A 27,673-nucleotide genomic window follows, 5' to 3' on the forward strand; every position below is an offset into this window, starting at 1 on the left:
TTTCTCCAGGAGAAGAAAGACCAGAAAACCAAACAAACAAAAAAAGCACAACAAAAATAATTGAGGGGAAGAAATTTAAAAATTAGTTTGAGAATTGGAGACCAGTTTTATATAGCAGAAGATATTGAAAAATAGTCGGATATAACATCACCCTATTTGTGAAAACTTTGTTTTTATTATTAAGATGTGTGTGTGGTCACCATACCCATTGTCTAGAAATAATGTGTTATAGGCTTTTATGAATAAATGGGAATATTCTAGAGAGTAAACCAGGCTAAGGGTTTGAAGAACTAAATTCTTGGCTTGTTTTCTGCTTAATTTTAATAATAACCTCACACTGTCGAAATCTTTGATAAACACAAATGAGAAAATTAGCCATGCTAAATGATCTCAAGAAGTCATTCAAACTTCAAAGTTCCAGACTTTGCTGGAAGACCAAGACACTGCTTCTAAACTAACAGAGGCTTCATATCAATAATACTTTTATTATTCCATTTTATTAATAAGATAGCATCATATATTTCTGTACCTCAAAGTGTACTTTGATTTCTACACTTTTGATTCATGACAAAACTCTGAGTTTCTTTCATCAATGTCTTATAATTTTTAGAGCACAGGTATTTTACCTCCTTGGTTAAGTTTATTCCTAGTTATTTTATTCTTTTTGGTACCATTGTAAATGGGACTGTGTTTTTTTATTTTTTATTTTTTTTCCTGTCACAATAAAGTTTTTTATGAAAACAGGCTGGCATGGGGACAAAGGGACAGATGAGTACATTTAGGTTGGGAGGCCCAGGTGAAGGAGTGCAGCTTCCTCACGTTGATGCCATACTCACTGAGGGCAGGGGTCAAGTCCTCCATGGTTAGAGTGTACTTGTGGTCCTTGCTCTTGCTTGGGGAGCTGCCAGAAACCGTGCCCTTCATTTTGCAGTGCTGTACGGAATTGTTGGCAATTCATGCTGAGATGAATCTCTGGGCAGCTTGGGAGATGAGCTGAGTTATGCATGGGATGGAGGCCTCAAAGCCGGCGTGGTTCAGGTTGTAACCAGTCCCTGCATCTGGGATCATGGGCATGTAATCCTCCAGCTACATCAGGAAGTCCACCAGAGGTGTGCTGGACAGCACTGGCTTCACAACTCTGTTGGTTGGGCTCCACAGCATGTAAACCCCGTTAGACATGGCCCCCTCCATGGGTGCCCCACCACCCGCTGACACTGGAGCCACCCCGCACCACTTCCGGGGGAGGGGTTCCCAACCAGCTGCCACAGGCATGTGCCCCCTGCTGCAGCTCCAACCCCAGGACCCCTGCTGGAGCTGGCCTTGTTCTCCCCAGTAGAGCTGCGGACAGTACTGCAGGGTAAGACTGGGGGTGCCAGCCGGGCCCAGGCAGTGGAGCCATGCTCCAGAGGACGGGTTGTTTTCTTAATTTCTCTTTCTGCTACTTCCTTGTTGAGAATTCTTTTTCTTTTTTTTTATCATGAGTGGATGTTGTACTTCGTCAAATGCTTTTTCTGCAACCATTTGAGGTAGTCATAATGGTTTTTATCCTTCCTCTTATTAATGTGATGTATCACATTGATTTATTTGCAAATATTGAATTACTCTTGCATCACTGGAATGAATTCTACTTAACCTGTTAAAACGGCTATTATCAAAAGACAAGAAATAACAAGTGTTGGCAAAGATGTGGAGAAAGGGGAACCCCATTCACTGTTGGTGGCTATTAGTGCAGCCACTATGGAAATCAGTACGGAGGTTTCTCAGAAATTAAAAATAAAACTACCATATCCAGCAATTCTACTTCTGGGTATTTATCCAAAGAAAATGAAAATACTAACTTGAGAAGATATATGGATCCCCATGATTAATACAACATTATTTATAATAGCCAAGATATAGAAATAACCTAAGTATCCTTTGATGGATGAATGATACATAGAGACAATGGAATATTACCCAGCCATAAAAAAAGAATGAAATCTTGCCATTTGCTACAATATGGATGGACCTCCAAATTCAGGCCTGTCTAAATATAAAAGTCAAAACTTTTGTCATTATTCCAATCGCCTTTTCATCAAGAAGAAAATGTTGAAGCAGGGAGTCATGAGGATCAAAGTTAAGGCACTCTGTTTCATCTAAGTGAGTAGCCAAGGATCCAGCCAAGGATCCAAAATGGTAATCTACCATTTACATTAAAGACAGGAATCTAGAAAGTGGACCAGTAGTCCAGGAAATATGATATCTGGGTACACAGAATTATAAATGCAGATTACAGAACTTGATTCTGAAGACAGCTTTCTATCCCATCCAAGGAAGGTATTTTACTATTTTTTACTGAATAAATCTAAGATTGCCAATAGATGATACATAGATACGTAGATACATGGGTCCAGATAGGTAGAAATAGGATATATGTAGCTTAAAAAGATGAGAAATTAGACAGTGGGTGGTAAAGGTGAAGAACAGAAATGACATCACCTATGAAAATGAGGCTGCCGCTGAATGGAAATTTAATGGGTCTTGGAGAAAGACAGACTTTGTTCACATCCAGTCCATATTATTAGCCGTGTCATCATAGGCTAGTTATGCAAACTCTGGAGCCTCTTTGTGCTTTTCTATAAAACAGAGACCATGATATTTACCATTTGTGATTGTTGTGAAGATTAGAAATAATATATCCAAAATGGCTAGCAGGGCCTCCATAAAGTAAGTACCCAATAAATGGCAATAGCGGCTGTCTTTATTATGAATACTCTTAGCCTCACATGAAGCTGCACGTCCTTGAAAAGCGAAGGGAGCAGAATGATAGATTCTGATGGCTAAATAAACTTTCCTATGCACCAGAGAACTGATAGGATAAGGCAAAAGAAAATGGATATATCAGAATAGGCAGGTTCCATTTCAAAGCACTCAAGGAATCAACAGTTTAAAAAAAAAAAAGCTCTTATGTGTTGAAAAAAGAGACTAACTTGGAAAGTGACATTTGTAACATTAAAGAACCTGCTCACTTCAGCCTTGCTATTTTTACTATTTGGAATTGGGATCACAGGAAAAAAGGTCTTTGAAATTTAGTTCTATGTTTCCAATTAGTAAATGGCTCCTTAAATGTTATGATTCTAACGTGGGGAGACTAAAATAACGGTTTGTAGATTTTTTTTATCCTTTCTAATAATAAAAAATAACTGGTAAGTTTTTAATTTTTTAAAAGATTTTATTTATTTGAGAGAGAGAGAGCACAAGCTGGGGTGGGGGCAGGATGAGGGGCAAAGGGAGAGAGAATCAGACCCTCCACTGAACAGGGAGCCCGATGTGGGCTCGATCCCAGGACCCCGAGATCATGACCTGAGCCGAAGGCAGATGCTTAACCGACTAAGCCACACAGGCGTCCCTAACTGGTTGGTTTTTTGGTTAAAATAAACATAGATAAATGAAAAGCTGAGAATATAGATAATCTAAAGCAAATTACATTGTTTCTTAAAAAGATCATTTTGGAATAAAATTCTGAGTCTAAGCCAAATCAAACTAGGGTCTAAGTTAATCCTTTTTGATGGCCAGTATTTTGAAAGATAAATAAAAAAGACAAAGCATTGGAATTATGTAATGTTAGCCACTGCTTGCCTGAGGCAACTTTAAAAAATGGAGTCAAAGATGAGATTTCTCGGGGCGCCTGGGTGACTCAGTCATTGAGCGTCTGCCTTCGGCTCAGGTCGTGGTCCCAGGGTCCTGGGATCCAGCCCCGTGTCGGGCTCCCTGCTCCGTGGGAAGCCTGCTTCTCCCTCTCCCACTCCCCCTGCTGTGTTCCCTCTCTCGCTGTCTCTCTGTCAAATAAATAAATAAAAATCTTTAAAAAAAAAAAAATGAGATTTCTCCTACTAAAGAGAAAAATAGGAGTTTTTCAGGTTAAAAAAAAAAGATAAAGAACTAATATATCTGTTCTAAGTGTACTTATAAAAGACAATAAGATGGGTAGACAGAGTATCGTAAAGATGTTGACATTATGCTCTCAGTTTCGTAGAATATAGCCTGCACATAGCTTCCCTAATATCATGACATGTGTAGCTTATATGTACTTGCCAGTCTTCCCTGATGTTATGGGTATGTGTGTATAGACACCGCTTCAGAATTCAACTCGGAAATCTCATTGTGCTCTGTTTAAATGTGTGTGTTTGTATGTTGTAGGACACATAATACATTTCTACCTTAGAATAGATTTATCCTATCTTGAATAATAATTGCCTAATCAATAGTACTAACCATTTGAGCACTTTAATATGGATGAGTGATGAGGAATTAAGAACACCAGGAAGTCAAATATCCTCAAATAAGGATACATATTTAACATAAATGGTATAGAGTTGTGGCAGCCTGTGAAGGATCAGTTAAAGACTGCTTAAGCAGAAGTGACCTGGAATTTATTGTAATTACTGTGAGTCTATGGTTAATTACAGAGAAAACAAGTAGGAAATAAGAGTAAAAGATTTTATTTTCTCGATTAGGCAGGGGATCAAGCTGAGAGAGATCAAGTAAGTCATGATCAGAAACACCTAGCCTATCATTACTGAAAAAATAAAAGCCACTTGCCAAAAATACTAGGCAGTAGAAGAGCAGATGGTAAACAAAGAATCTGGCTGGCAACTTATGGACAAATGGCTTGAACCAGATACCTCATGAATCATAGGCTCATTATTTCACTCTTTGTAGATGTATCAAAACATGGAATGCCTTAGCCTACAGTTTTACTGAACTTAATTTGAATGGTGGAGAATGGAGAAGGGTCATTATCAATGCAGACCTAGTGAAAATAGTAACAAATTACATCTCCAGGATTGAAACTTTTTAAATTATTTAATTACATATACTCTTTATTGGGATTAGCATTATTGAATAAATGCATTTTTAAATGTGTTTATTTTTAAATTTTTAAAGATTTTTTTCATTTATGAATTATATCCTTTTACTATTTTTTATTATTATGTTCAATTAGCCAACATATAATTTTCCTTTCTCATTAGCCATGCCTAAGGGCAAGCTTATTTCTACAAACGGTAATGCATACTGGCCCCAACCTACCGCCTGATAATTAACCTGAATTCATTCGTCCTAATTACTAGAAATGTAGAAGAAAAAGAACTTCCTTTTTAAAAATCTGTTGATTATGATAAAATTAATGATAACACAATCATTCACTCATTTCATCTAACTTTAATTTAATAAGGCAAATCTTTATTTGGGAGAGGGAGAGGGAGAATCTTGGTCCATGTTGGACTTTACCCATAGTCAATAATAATCTGAAATTATAGAATGACATTAATAAGTTAAGATCTGTGCCCTCTTCTCAAAATAGTCTACAGGATCCACAGGATCTTTGTTTTGGCTTTGACCTTAAAAAAAATGAAATTCAAATCAACGTCACTTTAATGAGTTGAATACATGCAGGAAGACAAAAGTACAAAGAAATAGAAAACAGGATAAATTAGTTCAGATATTGAGATTAATGATTTACTTTCTTGGCTAAATTATAAAGACCACTTACAAAATTATAACTAGAGATGCTTTTCTTCTGGTTATACAGGAAAATAAAATACATTAACCTTAAAATTTGAGTAGTGTTAAAATTTAGATTTCTCCAACTACAGTATTTTCATCTTTTATTAAGCTTAGATATAAAAGTCAAAGATCGTGATGAAAGACATTCTCATTTTATAGCATTATCTTCACTTTATACTTAAATATCTATCATTTAATAGGTTCTATTGGGTAAATGTGATGCCCTAATGAATAAAAAAAGCTGTGTAAGATCAAGGTTAAGTTGTTTTAGGAGACAAGCTGATGTGTGCTTGAATTCTGGTTTTTGTCGCTTAATGTCTTTTCAACTTTGAAAAGTTATTTTTAAAAACCTTGATCCTTAGGTTTTTTTTTATATTTAAAATGAAGTTAATAAAAATGTGTTTGTTGTGAAGAGTAGATGTGCTCTATTTGCAATGTTTACCATTGTACATGGTGCATGGTAAGAAGCAGTCTCTAAAGTATTACTCCTCTTTCTCCCTCCCCTTTGCTCCTTCTACTTCTCTCTCATCTTCTTTGTATTATTATTATCACCAGTCATTTTAACATCCATTTCACTTAATCAAATGAAAACTCCATCATTCCCCTCTTTGTTTTATACAGCTGGGTAGATAAAATGGCTAAATGAGATGAATGAGCTGGACTGATTCCAGGTTAGAGCATCTAGTGACCTTGTTTACTTTAGGGTAGAGTGTAGAAAATGCTTTCAGAAAGAAAGATAACTAAATTGATACAGCCAATATAATCTTTGGTCAACTTGCCGATCAATTTCATAGCCAAAAATGATATATAATAATGAAGATTCTACTCACCATGGATTCTTTATGGTCTCTAGTTTAAGCTCCTACTGTTATCAAATATTTTATTCGTTACTTTCATTGCTTAAATTTGACTTCATATTTGAATATTATACAGTGATGTTCACAAATGAGAATAAAATATATGAAGACATAGGGCCTTTGGGGAAAATATAATCAACTTAAGTATATGGCCCATGGTGATAGAGGTCAACCTGACCAGATAATTCATTTGTTCTTTCCATTGTTAATTGGGGCTGTATGCCTGAAGACAAGGTGTTGCCTAACAGAAATCATTAATTTTGATTTAATTCTGGATCTCATATTAAATTATATTGTGAGCTTTTAGGTGGCATTTAACTTCAGGACTAAGGAACTTCCTCTGTGAAATCTTGAAGATACCATTTTTAATTCTAAGGTAGCTACAAGGATTTTAACCTGGGAAATAAAGATTGTTGGAGAAGTAATAACTGTGAAATGAAGAATTACAATCTTTGCTTTTTGGGTTATCAGGAGTCAGATTCTGAAGCTGAGTCAATGAATTAGCACATATCTGTATCTATTTCTAGATCTCATTTATATGAATACATCCCCTCCCTCCACATAACCTATGTATATAGTCAATTTGATTTTTTGTTATACAAATGCAACTTCAGTTATCCAGAACATAAAATCATGTGATAGACTAAGCCAATAATGAAAGGCCAAATTATATGGGGGCATTGTCTCAGGTTTTGATTACCATGATTGTAGGGTTTTCAGCCAAAAAGCAGGAAGATCTTAAGTTATATTGTGAAGTGATCACTCTTGATATTATGTCAGTGCAGAGAGACTAGTTAGGGCGCTATTGCCATAATCTAGGCAAGAGATGCTTGTGGCTTGGACTGGTGTTATACTTTTGGAGGTAATTGTGAGTAACCACTCAAAATTGTGGGAAATTGTGAAGAGATAGCAAACAAAATATTATATGTGGAGTATGAGAAGAAGAGAGTCACCGAGGACGATTCTTCCGAGGTTTTTGTTGTTTTCTGAGCAACTTTCACACATAAGGAAAACTGTGGGAGGAGTGGTTGATGATGGGATGGGGTGGGGGGAGAAATACTATTAGTCATGTCTTGCACATTGGATTCTCCAGATGCATACAGTGAGATGCAGCTTGAGGAACAGAGAGCTTATTAGAGATCAACCTGTAAAAAGGGAAGGTGGACAAAACAAGATTGGATAGAGGAAGAAATTTAATTGCAAAGCAGGATGGTCTATACTGTGACTCTGCATGTGAGAATTGCCTCTCAGTGCGTCCTGCAGAGGCTGAAATGGCTGGGCTTGTCTATCCCGACCCCCTCAGTCACTGTATGTGGCTTCCCCCAAACAAGGCACCTGTCTGCAAGTGAGGTAGACCTAAAAGACCTGGACTTTGGAGGCTGTCTGGGGACTACACAAACTGCAGCTGGGCAACAAACATGGTTTTGAAAGACCTGGGTGGTGAATCTCCGCATCTACAACAATTGACCTCTGGCAGCCATTTTGATTCACTTTTCCATATTCATTTGGAGAGCTGCTCCTCAAGGATGCAAACAGGCCTTTCTTTCTGAGGAGAACCATACAAAACAGACATGAATTGGACAAATTACAGCTGGTGTCAGGGCTAAAAATTATGCTTCCTATCTCCCTCCTCCACTATCTATTTTCAGTTTCCCAGCTCTCGGCTACCATCTCTGTGGCCTTAGTATCTTGCATGGTGAAGTTACCTCAACCCTGCTTCCAAGGGAGCCTGAGCCCTGATCCCTCTGCTCTTCTCAGAATATGGCTGTTGTTATAAATTTGCAGGTACAATTGGTCAAGGGTGTAATAAGCATCCAAATGGAACAACTGAGTTTAACATGCATTTCTTCCTGTGTCCCATTATGTAAAACAGCAGCCCTACATTCTCATAATTATCAGGGTCCATTACCTCTACCTAGGGAGTGATTCCTCTTCTTGTGTAAAAGTCCTAGAAACAAAAGGAGCCATATATGCCCAAGAAGCAGCTAAATTTTATAATTATACTTTTTTTTAAAGATTTTATTTATTTATTTGACAGAGAGAGACACAGCGAGAGAGGGAACACAAGCAGGGGGAGTGGGAGAGGGAGAAGCAGGCTTCCCGCCGAGCAGGGAGCCAGATGCAGGGCTCCATCCCAGGACCCTGGGATCATGACCCGAGCCGAAGGCAGACGCCCAACAACTGAGCCACCCAGGCTCCCCCAAATTTTATAATTATACTTACATATGATACTTTTATATGTCCTGGGTGAAAGTAATTTCCTTCTAAATATCAGGATTTCTGACCTTACATAGTCCACAGTTGTGGAAACAGAAAGCATAAAATCCCACTAAAGTCATCAGGAATGATAATGAGATCACTCCAGCTTCCATGCTTAGTTTCTAAATGCAAGTCTATTTCTTCTACGGGCTAAAATTTTTTTGAATTGAATATATAGTCAGTGTCCTGAAGGATAGTATCTTATCATTTCAGAATATCTCCCTAGAGGGGACAATTCAGCTGTGCTTTCAGCAGGGTGTCCCAGTGATCTATCAGGCTGGAAGCTTCCAGATAGAGACAAATGTGATATGACTAGTGGATCCCCCAGTCATAAACCCACAAACACACCTTCTTTGCTGAAAGTGGGTCCTCTAGTCTTCTGTGATGTTATGTGGGATCCCATTCCAGTGCATCAAGTATTCAGTAAGCCCTCAGAAAGTGGTGGTCAAAGTCCACGGGATAGAAAAAACAAATCCATAACCAGAATACGTGTTTTTATTTTAAAGGCCCTAGTGAAATCAGCTTTCCATTTGGTTCACTCAAGAACTGATGTCATTTGAAGACTTCACACTGCTCTCTGTGACTAGCATGTCAGAGATTAAGGCAATAATGATGATTAGATTAGTCTTGGAAAGTAGAGTCCCTGATACTGAGTTTATGTGTGGCCTCCATTCCTATAACTGTCTTTTTAGTTTATGTGTGCCCATTGAAGCAGTAATATGGTGGCTGAAGACAGAAGATAACTGACATCAACTTGCTGAGATAATATGTCCACTTAGCTGTTCAATGGGTTTTTTTCTACTTGGATGCTTTCTGGTGGATAGTAGCATCTTACACACAGATGTCCAAATGTAGAGTGATTACTTAAAGATCTGTGCTGTAAACCATAGGATGACCAACAAAAAAAACCGAATCCTTTTGTTACACAGTTACTGGAAGAGCGCTGAACTAAGAATCACAAAGCACAAAGTCTCATCTTGAATATGACATTTGCAGGACCTAGACCTTGACCAATTGTAACCACATTTGTGAAAATAGGAAAGTATTGCTCTGAATGTCTCAATGTGCTATTGTGATAAATAGTAAATTTTGATGAAATTTAAGGGTTTAATTTTTTTTTAATTTGCGTAATACTAATAATATGGAATAAAGATGGACATAAGCAGAAATCCACCCAATGAGGTTTTTAAGACTCTTAGTTATAAGGATAGAGGTAGAGTAATTCTCCCTTGTGGAAGTTTGATTTCCTTCCATCTCTCTTATAAGTCTACCTTGGTCTAATCATTTCTTCAAAGCGTTAGTCTCTAAAGGCTATGACCACATAAATGTCTTTCAAGTTATTTTAGAGGGTAGTTTTGCTAAATAGTTTTACCTCAACACTTAGTGATTTTAGCTTGGTACTTAGATGTCACCAGCTTTTGTATGTTTCTTTACCACCTATTCTCTGATACTAAAGCTAGGGGCACACATTTTAGTTTTTGCGGTGGTTGTTATGTCAGCATCTTACTTCTAGGTATAGTGTACATTCTCTGAATTAGATAGTGTATATTATCAAGCTACCTCCCCAACCCTGCAAAAAAATGGTTCAACATTATGAAAGTTTATTTCTCCCTATGTAACCAGCTGGCTGTGACTCGTTCGGGGCCAGGTGTGAAGTTCTGTCATCTTTTTCATCCAATGACATCCAAACCTCCTCTAGTCATCACCATTTTCTAGTCACTGTAAAGGGACAGAAAGTACAGAGTAATGGCTTAGGCTTTAAAGAGTGATTTATAATGCACAAATTCTAACAAAAATGTAATTTGGGCTTATCACATTTGATCTGGGAAATTGCAACTAAGCCCCTTAGAGGGAATTGACCAGTTATCAGCTAAGGTGAAAAAAGTGTGTCACAAAGTAATCTCGAGCCTAGGTCAAGATAAATGTAAGATAATAAGTTATAAACAGAAGAAACTAGTTGGTAATAAAACAGGAAGCAGCAGCATGTGATGGTAGCTGAGTCATATAATTAGAGATTCATGAAATAAAGATCCGTGAATTCTTATTATTGGGGACCTGCAAAATATCTACAACCGCCTAACAGACTTAATCGCGCTGTAACTCCTGTTCTGCCGTTTTTATGGAAGTACATTAAAACTTCTCTAACATCTGTTTACTCTCTTTCTTTCCTTGACTGGGATCAAGGAAGTTTTTATGCCTTACCATTTGCTGAACCTTAATAGAAAACTCAAACCAACTAATTTTCGAAGCCAAAATGACATTTAATTCAAAAGTAGCTGCCTGAAAAATATCATGTCCATCATGTTGGCCAAAATAACTTTCAAGGCGAACGTAAACCACGGAGATTCTGTCAGTACAATGACCAAAACCACTTTTGGTCCCTCACTGCCTCATCAGCACAATTTCATTGATCCAACAAAGTTATCACAAGAGATACTTGGCACCATTCATACCCGGGCATGTAGGCAAAGCTGTTGAATTTCCTGCCAATGTACAAATTTATGTCAACTTCCACCCAACGTATTTTTATTACCAGAATTGTTATGCTATGATTATTTCTCAATATGTCATAAATTGCTTATAGCTGTGTTCATATTGATGAAGTGCTTATTTACTGACACCAATTATTTCCCCTTAATCTTGTCAGATGGCTGCTGTTTAGTATAAGGTGTCCTTAATTAACAACTCAGTATAATTAAAAGTGTAATGAAAATATATTGTCAAGACTATGATCATCTCGATGTTATACAGGGCAATAGTACTGTTTCTATGAGAACGCAATGCTCAAATATTTAGGTCCTCAAAGTTTTCTCAGTGCATTTCAAGGATTAGCATTTTGAAATCATTGGCATAGAATTATAGTATTACCCTGCTAAAAATAATATATATTCCAAACAGCTGTTTGTGAAATAGTTCTCAGAAGTAGACACTTATTTTTTATGTGGAATAAAAAATGGAAGAATTTGGTAATAGTTTGTTCTTAATAAGAATCAAGGCTTGAAGCCATTTCTTACTTTTAGGCTAATTATATTTCAATCAGGTCAAATTAAGCCACAAAAATTAATAGTAGTAAAATCACTGAAAACATATTAATATCTTTACTTAGACTACATCTTTGAGTTCATTCTGTCTTGGCAGTCTGTTGAGGTCCTTTAAAAACACAGGATTTGAGGTATTTGCTACTTTGTTATCTGCTTTGAAGAAAAAATAAAACATGAAAATCTAAATAAAAAGCATGTTCAAGCAACACTGAAAGAAAATTAGGTCACTACTTTTTCTTCTGATTTTTTTGTCTTCCTCTATATTATGTAATTTCTTATTTAACATCATCTCACATTTATTGCATTTTACTATATATTTATTAAATACTTGGGGATTTATAATAAACATATTTTACAAAATATGCACTAATTTCTTTCTGTGAATAAAAGACAGTGATCTGACACATATTTCAAAGACACTCTGTGATCTAACAAAGGAAGACTCATAATTAATTGATCAGAAATGAAATTAAGGATCTCTGCCTAATGATAAAAACACAGCTACTAAGATCATTAAATGTTACAAAGTCAGTGGAATTTTATTTTTTTCTACAGTATCAATACCCTGCATCCAATGACTACCAGGAACATACATATGACTGAATTATTTGGGCTTATTACTCATCTCAACAGAGGAATGGAAAAAAAAGGTCAGTGTTATATTGTGATTTATTATAAAACAGATATATTTGGTCTTCATCCCATTCCTGCACAGAGTTCCTAAGACCTTCGGAATTTCCTAAGTGATAAGAATGACAAAGGTGTCTTGATATTCATAACAAACCCCTTTCAACCACATCTGAGTGACTTTTGGATCTGCCTAAAGATGGGGGCTGATTGTCATGGGAACCCACCCTGTGTTTGGAGGGTTGGAGTCCCACCCTTCTGACCTCTGGGGAGAGAAGATGGGTTACAGGTTGAATAGATCAACAATGGTCAATGATTTAATCAACCATGCCTATGTAATGAAGCCTCTATAAAACCCCAGAAAGATGGAGTTTAGAAGGCTTCTAAGGTTGGTAAACACATAGAGATTTGAGGATGGTAGTGCACTAGAAGAGATCATGAAAGCTCTGTGCTCTTTCCTCATACCTTACCCCATGCATCTCTTTCATCTGGCTGTTTCTGAGTTATATACATACATGAATAACTTGTAATCTGCTAAGTAAAATGTTTCTCTGCATTCTGTGAGACACTCTAGCAAATTAATCAAACCTAAGTAGGGGGTCATTGGACTCTCCAATCTATAGTTGGTCGTTCAGAAGTGCAAGTGACAATCTGGACACACAGTTGGCTTCTGAAATGTGTGGCTGGGTGGGGGCAGTCTTGTAGAACTGAACATTTAACCTGTGAAATCTGATGCTATCTCCAGGTAGATAGTGTGAGAATTGAGTGAAATTGCAGAATATCCAGTTGGTGTTGGAGAACTGTTTTGTTGGTGCCAGGAAAGAACCCACACATTGTAAACTGGAATCAGAAACATGAGACAGCCTGGTGGAAATGGGGAGGAGTTAGTTTCTCTGGTTTTCTTTTTCTTAGTTTCTTTCTCTTTTGCACAACACATCAGTTTGAGTCCCAGAAATTTTGCAGGAATTACTGAGGAATAAAAGGATAGTTTCTTCCTACTGGGGTTGCTAAATTCTGAGAATGTGATTCAGGAACGCTTAGCAGGTATTTAACCGTTCCATGGAGCGACAGCCTTCCTGTTACAGAAGCTGACAAAGAAGAAAGAAAAAGACAAAGAAACCCTGCATGAATCCTGAGGGTATCTCTTGACCTCCTGCATCCATATATGCCTGAAAAATTTCATCCTTGAAGTCCATACATGGTCTTTTCAATAATAAAACCCAAGAAATTCCTTTTTTTTTTTTCCTAAAGCTAGATTGACTTGGATTAATTTGCTGCAACTGAAGGATCCCTGTCAAGTTAGACAGGTTGAAACCAGTGTTTAAAGAGGCAAGAGAATTGCAGTGTTTTCCTTTAATAATGCAAATCAAACCTGCACTAAGGGCTCCTTTGGGGGAAGATTTATTTTCCATTCAGACCCTGTAGCATACAATATAGTACCTTCCAGATATTTTAACCACTGCTGTTCTATTATGTTTTTCTTCATAGTAATTCTGATGTTTTACCATCTGATGCCCACCTCTCATTTGGGTGGGGCAGACTCTGCCTCCAATAGATGCCCTGCAGTTTCCCTTTATACTGATAATTTCTTTTTTTCTCCCACCACCATACTTTTCATAGAAGTATTTATGGCTCAAAAACTTCTGGAAGCAGTTAGATGGCTTGAGTTGGTTGCTGAGAAATTAATTCTGTCCCCTCAATTTATTTAAGATCATTTCCAAAGGCACTGCACATTTTCAAATGTCCATAAATTCCAGGCTGCTCATAGGCTGTATTGCATATTTTTGACTTAAGCCTATTTATCACTTGATGAGTGTAGATGGTGTATTGTCCCCAAACGGATCTTTAGATTGCATGGTGACAAAGAAAAACTAGAGCTGGACATTAAAGAGGTTAAAACAGATGTTATTTAAGACTGTTGCATTAGGAAAAAGAGACCTCGGTATAGAACTGGGCTTAATCCAAATATAACGTGGGCAAGAAGCAGGGTGGGGTCAGTGGATGGAAAATTAAGAGGAAACATTAGGATTAAGGAGGACTTTGGCTAAACCAATCTAACAGGATTCTTGCCGAAGACAGGCCAGGGTAATCAGGCATCACCTGGGGGATGGTGGAGGATGAGCAACCTCATCAGATATTGAGAGTGATCAGATATCCAGGATGGGAGGTTCTGGTCACACTGATTTAGCAGGCTTTTTGCTAAAACTGGATTCTATAAAGAAGTGCACAAATGGGCCTAGGAAAACGTTCAGGAACCTGACTAAAGTCGCTCATTGAGTAACTTCAAAGTGTTTGAAGTCTAGTGAGAAAGATAGTGAAGAAAGCAGATGATTAAAACATAGGATAGTAAATGGTACAAAAGGCTGGCAGAAGACATGAACAGACATTTTTCCAAAGAAGACATCCAAATGGCCAACAGACACATGAAAAAGTGCTCAATATCGCTCGGCATCAGGGAAATCCAAATCAAAACCTCAGTGAGATACCACCTCACACCAGTCAGAATGGCTAAAATTAACAAGTCAGGAAATGACAGATGTTGGCGGGGATGCGGAGAAAGGGGAACCCTCCTACACTGTTGGTGGGAATGCAAGCTGGTGCAGCCACTCTGGAAAACAGTATGGATGTTCCTCAAAAAGTTGAAAATAGAGCTACCATATGATCCAGCAATTGCACTACTGGGTATTTACCCCAAAGATACAAAAGTAGGGATCCGAAGGGGTACGTGCACCCCAATGTTTATAGCAGCAATGTCCACAATAGCCAAACTGTGGAAAGAGCCAAGATGTCCATCAACAGATGAATGGATAAAGAAGATGTGGTATATATATACAATGGAATATTATGCAGCCATCAAAAGGAATGAGATCTTGCCATTTGCAACGACGTGGATGGAACTGGAGGGTATTATGCTGAGCGAAATAAGTCAAACAGAGAAAGACATGTATCATATGACCTCACTGATATGAGGAATTCTTAATCTCAGGAAACAAACTGAGGGTTGCTGGAGTGGGGGGTGGGGTGGGAGGGATGGAGTGACTGGGTGATAGACACTGGGGAGGGTATGTGCTCTGGTAAGCGCTGTGAATTGTGTAAGACTGTTGAATCTCAGATCTATACCTCTGAAACAAATAATGCAATATATGTTAAGAAAGAAAAAAAAAAAAGAAGAATGTAGCAGGACGGGAAGAATGAAGGGGGGGAAATCGGAGGGGTAGACGAACCATGAGAGACGATGGACTCTGAAAAACAAACTGAGGGTTCTAGAGGGGAGGGGGTGGGAGGATGGGTTAGCCTGGTGATGGATATTGAGGAGGGCACGTTCTGCATGGAGCACTGGGTGTTATGCACAAACAATGAATCATGGAACACTATATCTAAAACTAATGATGTAATGTATGGGGATTAACATAACAATAAAAAAAAAACCCTGGAATATATTTTCTTCCTTTATTCTTACATCCTATATCCTCTATTTTATCAATAAAATTTCAACTAAAAGAGAGGAAAAAAAAAATGGTACAAAAGGCTGAACCTGAAATGTGATAGGAACAGAAAAAAAAGGGGCAGTGCTTTCAATTTGCAAATGTCAGAGAAGGCTTTGGGTAGAGAATTACTAAGAATCAAAGTGAGTAACAGTTGTTTGAGGTTGAAGAGAGGAGAGTGCTTCAGGCCTAGGGAAGGGAACAGGTTGTTGAGATCATGGCATGTTTAGGTGACTAGAAGTAATTGAGCATGTCTGGAGCCATGATTTCAGGAAGTTATGACTAACGAATAAAACAGTCAACAAAAAGGCTTAGATTAGACCTTATTTTGATGGCAGTGGTGGACTATGTTTTGAGATGCACATCACCAATTAGAAGTCAATGTCCTGCAAAGTTTGAACACATTTTAGGAATATTGTGTTCAAGCTGAAGTTAACCTCTTTCAGAGTGGAGACCAAATAGAAACTTAATACCTATTTCAGTGTGGAGATGGAATAGAATCTTAAATCATTGCAAGTTCCCATGTGACACCTTCAAGGCTTAAAAAATGAAGATGAGTTTTAGATTTTGGCAAAGTTTTGTTCAGTTGTGCTACTTTGTTCAAATATCAGCATCTCCCAGTAATTATGTACAGGGGGCAAAATTATTTAATCTTTCAGAACTTCAGTTTCCACGTTTGCTAGATGGGCATCAATTCCAACTAGAGGAGAAATTAACAGATTACAGGAGACATGGTATACAAAGGTAAACCAGAAAGGTGCCTAATAAGAAGAAGGCACTCAAATAGTATTCTTCCTATCCTCACTTCAGAGATTTCTAAGATAACACATGAAAATGACTCTTAACATGTCACAAGCAAAACAATCTTTTAGATGCAGCCAACTCCACCTGACAGGCACTGGGTACTACATTCTAAACACTGAATCTATCCTCCAGCCCTTCAAAATATGCAAATGTTCCTCTTGAAATTCCCATTCATTGCTTCCGAACTCAGCAATGCATCACCTTACTTGGCACATATTTTCTCATGATATGCCTTGAAAAGTGCAATATTTTACCTTCTACTTCACCAATTGTTATGCTATTACTTTTTATAATACCCTCTTAAGTGCCCCATTGAAAAAGGTTATAGGGGCACCTGGGTGGCTCAGCCGTTAAGCGTCTACCTTCGGCTCAGGTCGTGATCTCAGGGTCCTGGGATCGAGCCCCACATCGGGCTCCCTGCTCGGTGGGAAGCCTGCTTCTCCCTCTCCCACTCCCCCTGCTTGTGTTCCCTCTCTCGCTGTGTCTCTCTCTGTCAAATAAATAAATAAAATCTTAAAAAAAAAAAAAAAAGAAAGAGGTTATAATCACTAGGCTCTGAATGTTCAACACTGCTTAGCAATTCCTCACTCCCACTCCACTTCACTCCCCACGTCAGCACCCACAATAGTCTCTGCGCCTCTATTATTTAGAAAACCATGAAGCACTGTATCAGTACATGCACAGACAGCTGTTTCTCAGGACCCTTTTCAGCTTATTCCAGTGCTTTTGGTAATGGAAATCATGCATAATTACAATTCTAACTACCTACATATATTTACAAAAACCAGTCTTTGCTTTACTTTCCGACAAAGGCCTCAGTTGGTACAACGCAGATCAATGACTTAATTATACCATTGCGAAATTGAAATAGAGAGGCCAAACATTTTTCAGGTTTATTGCCATTGGTCTTACAATGAAGTAAGGGATATTCAAATGAATTACAAACCATGTGTGTATGTCTTTTTTTTGCATTTGTGTTCATTTTCACATGCTTCAAATACAATGAGATGGTGTAGAAGTAACTTTTAAAATGCTTTTCAGTTTATCTTCATCCTAGTATCTCAACATATAAAAATGGGAAAGGAGGGTTAAGATTGAAGTCACAGCACTTCTGATATTGAATACAAATTTTTGGAAGGGTCTTTATTTTTCTTGGAAGAAGTTTCAGGAGTTGCATCAAATTCTCAATTTAGAAAACATCCAAAATATTTTTACAGTAGTTGTTTTTTTACGGAAGTCACTCTTTAATCATGATAACTACTTTTTTTTTTTTTAATAACTACTGTTTTTAGGAATTCTTGGAAGAGGCACCTCCATGCATTGTTAGAATGAAATCTTGTTTAATTTTTTTCTTAAACTTTTTAACACTGTTATTAAATGTTACATAAATACATATATTTCCTCTCCCTTCTAGTTTATTCTAATAAAATTATTAAAGATGCAAGTAAAACTTTAGCCAAAATGCTATTCAACACAGTATTCTTATAATAGTAGAAAGTAACAGCAACATACAAAAGAATGAAACTGGTCCACCTTGTTACACCATACACAAAAAAAAACTCAAAATGGATGAAGGACCTAAGTATGAGACCTGCAACCATACAAATCCTAGAAGAGAGCACAGGCAGTAATCTCTCCGACATTTGTTGTAGTAACATTCTTCTAGAAATGTCTCCTGAGACAAGGGAAATACAAAAATAAGCCATTGGGACTACATCAAAATAAAAAGCTCTGCACATTGAAGGAAACAACCAACAAAACTAAAAGACAACCTACTGAATGGTAGAAGATATTTGCAAATGACGTATCCGAAAAAGGGTTAGTATCCACATGATATAAAGAACAGATACCACTCAACACCCCCCAAAACAAATAATCCAATTAAAAAATGGGCAGAAAACATGAAAGACATTTCTCCAAAGAAGACATACAGATGGCCAAAAGACACATGAAAAGATGCTCAACATCACTCATCATCAAGGGAAATGCAAATCAACACCACAATGAGATATCACCTCACACCTATCAGAATGGCTAAAATCAACAACATGAGAAACAGCAAGTGTTGACAAGGATGTGGAAAGAAAGAAAGGAACCCTCTTACACTGTTGGTTGGAAAGCAAACTGGTGCAGCCACTGTGGAAGACAGTGTGGAGGCTCCTCAAAAAGTTAAAAATAGAACTACCTTATGATCCAGCAACTGCACTACTGGGTATTTACCCAAAAGAATACAAAAACACTAATTCGAAGGGATATATACACCCTTGTTTATTGCAGCGTTACTTACAATAGCCAAACTGTGGAAGCAGCCTGAATGTCCATTGATACATGAATGGATAAAGAAGAGATGGTATATATACACAATGGAATATTACTCAGCCATGAAAAGAAATGAAATCTTGCCATTTGCAAAACATGGATGGATCTAGAGAGTATAAGGCTAAGCAGAATATGTCAGTCAGAGAAAGACAAATACCATATGTTTTCACTTTTTTTGTGAAATTTAAGAAATAAAACAAATGAACAAAGGGGAAAAAAAAGAGAGACAAACCCCAAACCAGACTCTTAACAAGAGTCAAACAGATGGTTACCAGAGGGGAGGTGGGTGGGGGGATGGGTTAAATAGGTGAAGGGGATTAAGAGTACACTTATCTTGATGAGCACTGTAATATAAGTAATATAGGGAACTGTTGAATCACTATACTGTACACCCGAAACTAATATAACACTGTATTATATTAAAAACACTGTAATTTAATTTTTTTTTAAAGTAGTGAATTAGTTAAAAAATACATCATGCATAAAATGCAATATTAAACAGCCACTGATTCACTAATAAGAGAACATTGTATCTTCCTACCTTAAGATTTAGCAACCAGTTTGCTCCTCTGCCTAGTCTGTCTTTTTTCCGGTTGCTATGGGTGAACTCTGATCTCCTCTCTCAGACCTGCCTTTGTCTCCTTGTTCAATTGTTCAGTTCCAGCCCGACATTATTCCCAATGACAGACAATTAATTAGTAGAGCTGCAATTCAAACAAGGGATTGTTTGGACTCCTAAGCTCGTGCTCTTTTCCCTAAATGCAAATATTTAGGACCTTACTATAATTGCTAAATGTTTGTTTTTCTTCGGGGTGCCTGGGTGGCTGAGTCCATTAAGCATCTGACTCTTGATTTTGGCTCAGGTTATGTTCTCAAAGTTGTGAGACTGAGCCCCACCTTGGGCTCCGTGCTGGGGGCGTGGAGTCTGCTTAAGATTCTCTCTCTCCCGGGCACATGGGTGGTTCAGTTGGTTAAGTGCGGGACTCTTGGTTTTGGCTCAGGTCACAGTCTCACGGTTGTGAGATTGAGCCCTGTGTGGGGCTCCTCACTCAGTGCAGAGTCTGCTTCAGATTCTTTCTCCCTCCCTCCTTGCCTGTCCCACTTGTGCTTTCATTTTTCTCTCAAATAAATAAATAAAATCTTAAAAAAAAAGATTCTCTCACTCTCCCTCTGCCCCCTCCCTTTCTCCCTCTCTAAAAAAAAAAGATTTGTCTCTCTTCAGTATTTCTTCAAATTGAGATAGGTAAATATCAAAATGAAGTCAGCAAATCCATTAAGACTCAATTTCTTATTCTCTTTCTAATGGCATCACTATAGGTATTATTGCTTCTTCTGTTTTTCAATTTTTCTTGTCCATATGCAAACAGACAAAATTAACACCTGTCTTAATCCCAGTATTATTAATTATGTATAGCAGGATTTCTCTGATGCATTTTAAGAGCTGTTCACACTCCATTCCTTTTCCTCCCACTTCTCTGGAACTCACTCCAAGTTAGATTTCATCCCCACAGCTTTTCTGAACTAACTCTTGTCAAAGTCAACAGTGATCTCCAAATCACAAACCCCAGTGGCCCTTTCTCTGTTCTAAATCTGATTTTGACTTCTCAGCATTATTTCATACATATGATCCTCTCCTTCTCAAATTACCATATTCATTTGAGTTTCAGAATTTTTTTTTTTAATTTACTAAATAAAGGAGTTTCATGAGTCAGTCATTGCAGCTTTCTTTTCTCTCTCTCCCTTCACACTCTAAGCTAGGACTGTCCAGGAAAAATGTCAAACCAGCCACAAATGTGAACCACATTATAATTATAAAACTTTATACAAAGTCAAAAGAGTAGGAAATTTTAATTTTAATAATGTATGTTATTTAAGACAACATATTAAAACATGATTAAAAATACCATCAACATAAAATCATTAGTGAGATAGTTTAGGTTATTTTTTCACAATATATCTTCAAAATCTAGTGTATTTTATGCCTACAGTACATCTCAATTAGGACAACTTATAGTTCTGATGTTTGAAAGCCCCATGTGGCTAAGTCTACCATATTGGTCCACGTGGCTATAGATGATCTCATTTATGGCTTTAAATGCCATACCTCTGCTGAGTGCTGTCAAATTAACATATTTGGAACCACTTCCCTGAAATCCTCTTCCCTAAAAAGCCTCTTTGATATCTCTACTTGCATGTCAAATAGTTACATCAAACTCATGCTCAAAATGATTTCTAGCCCCTACACCCACAAACTGTCATGTCCCCCAAATACATATATATATAAAAGCTTTAATGATCACCTACTATGAAAGTATATATACATACACACACACATATATATACACGAATACACACATATACATAGATTTATAAGTATGTGTGCATATACACATACACTCATGCATATTCTTGGAGTTACACTTGAATGCTGTTCTTATACCCAGCATTTGATTTGGCAGTTAACCTTGTTAGAACTAGAACTGCTTCAGGGCGCCTAGGTAGCTCAGTCTGCTGGGTGCCTGACGCTTGGTTGCATATGGGGTCATGATGTCGGGGTTTTAGGATTGAGCTCCTCATTGGGCTAGGCGTGGAGCCTGCTTGGGATTCTCTCCCTCTCCCTGGGCCCACTCCCCATTCTCTCTCACTCTCTCACACTCTCTAAAAATACAAACAAAAAAACTAGAACTACTTCTATAATGCGTGTAGAATCTGATCATTTATGTCCTCTACTACACTATTATTTCCCTGCCACTAGGTCCAAGTAGGAGTTGCTATTTTTCATGGTACTTGCACTCTTGCTTTTCTACAGTGAAGACTTTTTTTTTCTGTCTCCAGAACTCTATAAACAAATAGAAAAAGAAAGACAAACTCACACAGTTGTGTAATTTAATGTTTGCACCTCATCGAACTTACCATTTTCATTCCCTGCCTGGCCTCTGTAGGTATTTGTGCTTGTAACACTAGATGTAGATTATAACACATGACACCAGGAGGCTTAACATGTCTTGACCAGCATCTGCCCTATTCATCACATTAAAGATGTTGGGGACGTTTGCTGGTGTTGCTATTTCTATAAATCACTAAATAAAATAATGACATTTTTTTCCTTTTCAATTCCATAGCTGGATGCTTTTTTACACTTGAATCTAATAGTATGAGCAACATTTAGGGGAGCAGTATTTAGGGGAACTTAGACAAATATACTTGAACCATGTTACCCACTATAGTGGTTTCGAACTTAATGATACGTTTTCGATTCCTAAAAAAGAAATTTTGAAATACAATATAAAGTGATCATTACATCTAATTGAATATTTTATTTCTGTGAATAAGAAGAGTATTTGTAATGTGTTATTTGTGCTGAGGTCTTAACTATAATAAACCAAAACCCTTGCTCTCATCTTGCTATTTTGTTATGTAACACACAAAAACTAAATGAACAACAACCACAAAGGCAACAAAAGATGAGTTTTTAAATGCTCAAAAGGGTTGATTTTCATGTGTGTGTTTTTTAAATGCCATAAGATACAGAAAGCTTTCAATTTATATTAAATAGAGATGTAGATATGGGTACAAAACTAATCACAAATAAACCATAGAATTTTCAATGTATTTGTAGACAAATCAAGTTTTCTTTCAAAGTATTAATTTAAAGTAGGTGAGACCCATGATCCTCCGGTTAAATACATCAGAGCAGAGGGATTTCCATCTTCTTTGTCATCTCTGAAATAATCAAAAGCAAACCAACTAAATAAATTTCAAAAACAAGCAAAATGTGAAAACACCACTCATTTAAAAAAAAAATTGGAAATCATCACAACACCTAACTATTAACTGGAAAGAATAGCTGTCATAAATTGTGAAGCTTGAAATAAGTCAAGGGGCAGTGATAAAGCAGATGAGGCAGATGATCAGACTTCACTAGAAGTACCTTTCCCTCTGGATTAGAATTTGAGGGTTCATTCTTTGGGGATTCAGTAGAGACATGGAGGAGCTCACGTGTGACTGTGTGAAATGTCTCTTTTGGTAAGTTCTGTTTTATCCTCATAGTTTATTATACAGTCTGTTAAATGTTTAGTACCAAAGGGGGTTCATATCTCATCCTATGGAGAGACAGTCTTAAAATTTTCATCATAAATCCATTTTCAGAGTTAAGGATAAGAGTAAATGCTTCCATTTGAAAGTTATTTTGTTAATCACTTTTCCTGTTTTTCCTTAGTATTATGCTTAATTAAAGTAATTTGTTGGATTATGGTTAAGATAAGAAAGTATGAAGATAATTATGTTCCACCTGGGTTTAACTATTATGCCTGTAAATATTGCTCCAGTCCTTATGGTGAACTTTTGTGAAAAAGCATTTAATCTGAAAGTAAATATATTTGTAGTGTTGTCCAAAGTAAGCTACGCTATCACACGTGAGAAGGAACGGGATGTCTTCCGGAAGGAATGCTCGTTAGACCTTATGATGTCCACATTTCACACAAATATTAGATGAGTAAGACATTATGACTCTCTATTTAGTCTCATTGTTGAATAATTAGTTCAGAGAAGAAATCAGCAATGTGCATTCATTAGTTATTTCAGCCAACATTTAATAAGCACCTATCATAAGCCCAGCCCTGTTCAGCATCCTAAGTATGTAGCAGAGAATAGACTAAGACTTATTCTAGAAGGGCGATAGATAATAAGTACGAAAACAAATATAGATACAACAATTTTAGGTTCTCTGAAGATGAAGGAAGAGATGGGAAGATGGGAGCTGGCTACTGTTTTTATGCAGGAGTGAGGGAAGCCTCTCTGAGAGTGACAATCAAGCAGATGCCTCAGTGGAGGAGGGTGTGTATCTAACATACTTGAGTTCTTTTGAATGCTGAGATTATGTGTAATCTGCCCAAGTTATCAATATATGGGTTTAGATATTCCATACTCTCCATAAAAACAGTATTTTGTGTCGCTATCAACAAAATTGTGAAAACATGTATTGGCGTTGGTAGCAGTGATGTAAAAGCAATAGGAAGAAACAATAATGCTATTATTAATTGCATTCACACACTGATGAGAACTTTCATAAATGAGTATTAATGATTAAAGAGATGCCAGCCTTTTAATATCTATGCAACAGAAACACATGTGAAACAGGAGATGAATCTCTTAACTTTATTGTAACTCAATTATCTGATTTGTGTAAAGACTTATTACCATCAAATTCCTTCTTTGAACAGTGTATGGGCTTGAACTGACAGCTTGCTGGGCACTGGAGGTCTTTTGAAATGCAGATTGTTTCGAGGTTCTTGGGTACACAAGGCTCTGTAATTATGCAGTAAAAACAGGGAACCTCTAACTCAAGAAAAACATTGGACAGCTGCAGTGATTGTGTACAAACATTTTCTCAAATTTCAGTTTCTAAACCAAACAGAAGCGCACACTGTGCGATGACCTTTATTAGCAGGCTGTCCTCTAATTTGGTCTCTTAACAATCTGTCAGTGTTTTCTTTAAATCAGCTTTCTAAAAGAAAAAATATATATATTATTTAGCCATTTTAAATTCCAGCAAGGCTAATATTTGGCACTTGATCAAGACTGCTGTTTTATTTCATTTTTCCCCTGCAAAACTATTAACTAGTCATTACACAGACAGTGATAAAAACATGTATGTAAATACTAAACCTTAATATGTACAGTAAGCATACATGTTGCCTTAGAGTCACTCTATATTTATCCTTTTTTCCACCAATGCTGAAGGAATCAGAATTGGTACATAAAACCTCATTAGCTTGGTCCATTCAACCTTGTGTAATGATTGGAGCCAGGGACCCTGGAACCTGGGTTCAGATCCTGACTGCCACTTATGAGATGGGTGGCCACGGACTAGTTACTTTACATTTCTGAACCTCAGATTCCTGATCGATAAAATGTGAATGTTAACAGCACCAGCTTCCTAGTGATGCTCAAGTGATAAATACATCTGGCTTTAAGAGCTTCACTTGGCTTCTGGTAAGAGCTCAATGCATGTTGCTTCCTCTTGCTTATGTTTACTGAAGTCCCAGTAACTATACTGAGCACAAGCACAGTGTGTCCTCCCCCGCCCAAAAAAAGTAAAAGTGATTCTTTGATATTTGATTAAGGAAGAAATCATCAAATAGTCCTAGCAATTAGGAACATGGGTGAGTGACAGAAAGCTTGACTAAATGGAAGCCATATATTGCTTTCTCACCTATTTGGGGACATATGCTGTTAACTTGTGTAGGTTCAGTTGCACAGTGGTGTTGTCTGAGAACTGGCTTGTAGCCTAATGATTGCAACCATTCACACATGTTCCTAATAGCGGCTATAAGGATGGATGCATCAAGAGAGTCTTCAAGGGAGAAGGGGTGTGGGAGTGGAGGCAGTCATTTCTGTTCCTTGCTCTTTTATCAGGAAATCAACAGATTTCCCACAACCTCCCATTAGAATTTTGCTGATGACTTACAGTTATTGTCTGTGTCATATGGTTATTCCCTGTGGCAAGTGGTACTGAAATAGCAAGCTGGGACCTTGCAATCTCCAACAAATAAGGTTATATTAATAGAAATGAAGGTGAGAAATACATGTTGGGTAGTATTTTAGTGTCTGCCATAATGGCCATCCAGGGAAACATCAGAATTGAGTTAGACTTCCATATACGTATTTTATAGTTTAGTATTTATTGTTTTAATATCCAATTGTCTGTGGGAAAGTGATACTATGAACTTTTCATTGCTTAATTCCTCTGAAGTTTTAATTTAGCACTCGCACGAGATTTTATTTCATAACTGAAATGTTTTCATTGCTTTTGTTTGTTGGTTTGTTTTCTTGGAAAACAATCAGCAGTTGGGCAAAATGCTACTAGAGTTCACTCATCACACTTCAGCTACACTGGCTTTCTTTTTATTTCTCAAATATGCCTAATGCAGCCCTACCTCATGGCTTTCCCACTTGTTCTTGCTTCAGTTTTGGAAACTTCCAGCCCAAACCCGCACTTATCACCACCATCTTCCCACATCTGATTCCTCCTCTAGGTTTTGTTCAAATATCCCCTCCTCAGAGACTCCTTCTAATCAGCCTCTATCTCATTAATCCTATCTTATTTTATTCATTTTCCGGTTTTAGTTTTCTTCCTTTAAAACTGTCTTATTTTTTATGCACTTACTCGTTAATCTGACGCTTCCAAATTTACTGTAAGTTCCTCTAGTTGAGGGACATTTGTCGGATTCATCACTGCATTTTCTCAATCTAAAACAGTGCTTAACACATAGTAGCCATTTAATAAATACTTGTAAAACAAATGAAAGCATTCTTAACATAGGGTTCTTGGTTAAAATAAGAGGAGTAATTTAAATATTAAACATTTAAATATTTGATAGCAGCAAGAGAAAATGGGTTAATCTCTCCATTCCAACAATTGGAATATACTTGAGAACAAGTCTTCTTACACCTAACAGAACCTGAATGGACATGGTAACAGCTCTCATTCATTTTATACCATGTCCCAAAAACTTCTTTTTATTGACACAGACTTCCATTACTCAGTCATCTACTCCTGGTCAAATCTTACTGGCTCGGGCATCATTGTCTTTGCCTTTGTCTGTCCTGAGGCATTAAATATTAATTTAAAAATGCAATTCTCTCCAGTTAAAAGATGGGCAAAATATCTGAGCAGAAGTCTCACCAGAGAAGATAAACAGATGGCAGATAAGCATATGAAAAGATGCTCAACATCATATGTCACTAGGAAATTGCAAATTAAAGCAACAGTGAGATACCACTACTTGCCTGTTAGAATGGTGAAAATCCAAAACATGACAACACCAAATGCTGGTAAGGATGTAGAGCCACAGGAACGGTCATACGTGACTGATAGGAATTCAAAATGGTATAGCCACTTTGGAAGACAGGTTAGCAGTTTCTGACAAAACAAAATATAATTTTACCATACAATCCAGCAATCGAGTTCCATGGTATTTAACCATATAAGTTGAAAACTTATGTCTACTCAAAAACCTGTGTGTAACTGTTTATAGCAGCCGCATTCATAGTTGCCCAAACTTGGAGGTAACCAAGATGCTCTTCAGTAAATTAATGGAGAAACAAACTTTGGTAGACCCATACAATGGAATATTATTCAGCAATAAAAAAGTGAGCTATCAAGTCCTAAAAAACCATGAGGAACCTTAAATGCATATTGTTAAATGAAAGGAACCAATGTGATGAGGCTACATACTCTATGATTCCAACTCTTTGACATTCTGGAAAAGGCAAAACTATGGAGACAGTAAAAAGATAAGTAGATGCCCAGAATTTGAAGGGAAGAGAGTATAAAAACTATATAATGTTCAATATTAAGAGTGAACCTGAATTTAAACTATGGATTTTAATTAATAATAATGTGTCCATACTCATCAATATTAACAAATGTACTATTCTAATGCAAGATATTAATAATAGAAGAAACTCAGGGAACCTGGGTGGCTCAGTCAGTTAAGCATCTGCCTTCTGCTCAGGTCGTGATCCTGGGGTCCTGGGATAGAGCCCTGCATTGGGCTCCCTGCTCAGTGGGGAGCCTGCTTCTCCCCGCCCTGCCCATGCTCTCTCTTTCTGTCTCTCTCTCAAATTAATAAATAAATAAAATCTTAAAAAAATAATAGAAGAAAGTTGAGGAAGGGTGTTGGGGTACATGGGAACACTTTGTATACATTCTCCTAGATTTTTCTATACA

At 37.2% G+C, this 27,673-nt stretch overlaps 1 long non-coding RNA gene and 1 pseudogene across 1 annotated transcript in view; one reads left to right on the top strand and one right to left on the bottom strand.

The window, feature by feature from the left end:
- Window positions 1-644: 644 nt before the first annotated feature.
- Window positions 645-5,999, bottom strand: LOC116638596 (annotated as a pseudogene).
- Window positions 6,000-8,641: 2,642 nt separating this feature from the next.
- LOC116638131 overlaps window positions 8,642-27,673 on the top strand; it is a 35,703-nt gene continuing 16,671 nt past the window's right edge. Inside the window, exon 1 of the long non-coding RNA XR_004300633.1 lies at window positions 8,642-12,354. This is a non-coding gene — a long non-coding RNA (uncharacterized LOC116638131). The remainder of the gene's footprint in view (window positions 12,355-27,673) is intronic.

This window comes from Phoca vitulina, unplaced genomic scaffold (genome assembly GCF_004348235.1).
Source record: "Phoca vitulina isolate PV1807 unplaced genomic scaffold, GSC_HSeal_1.0 scaffold16, whole genome shotgun sequence".
Classification (NCBI taxonomy): Eukaryota; Metazoa; Chordata; class Mammalia; order Carnivora; family Phocidae; genus Phoca; species Phoca vitulina.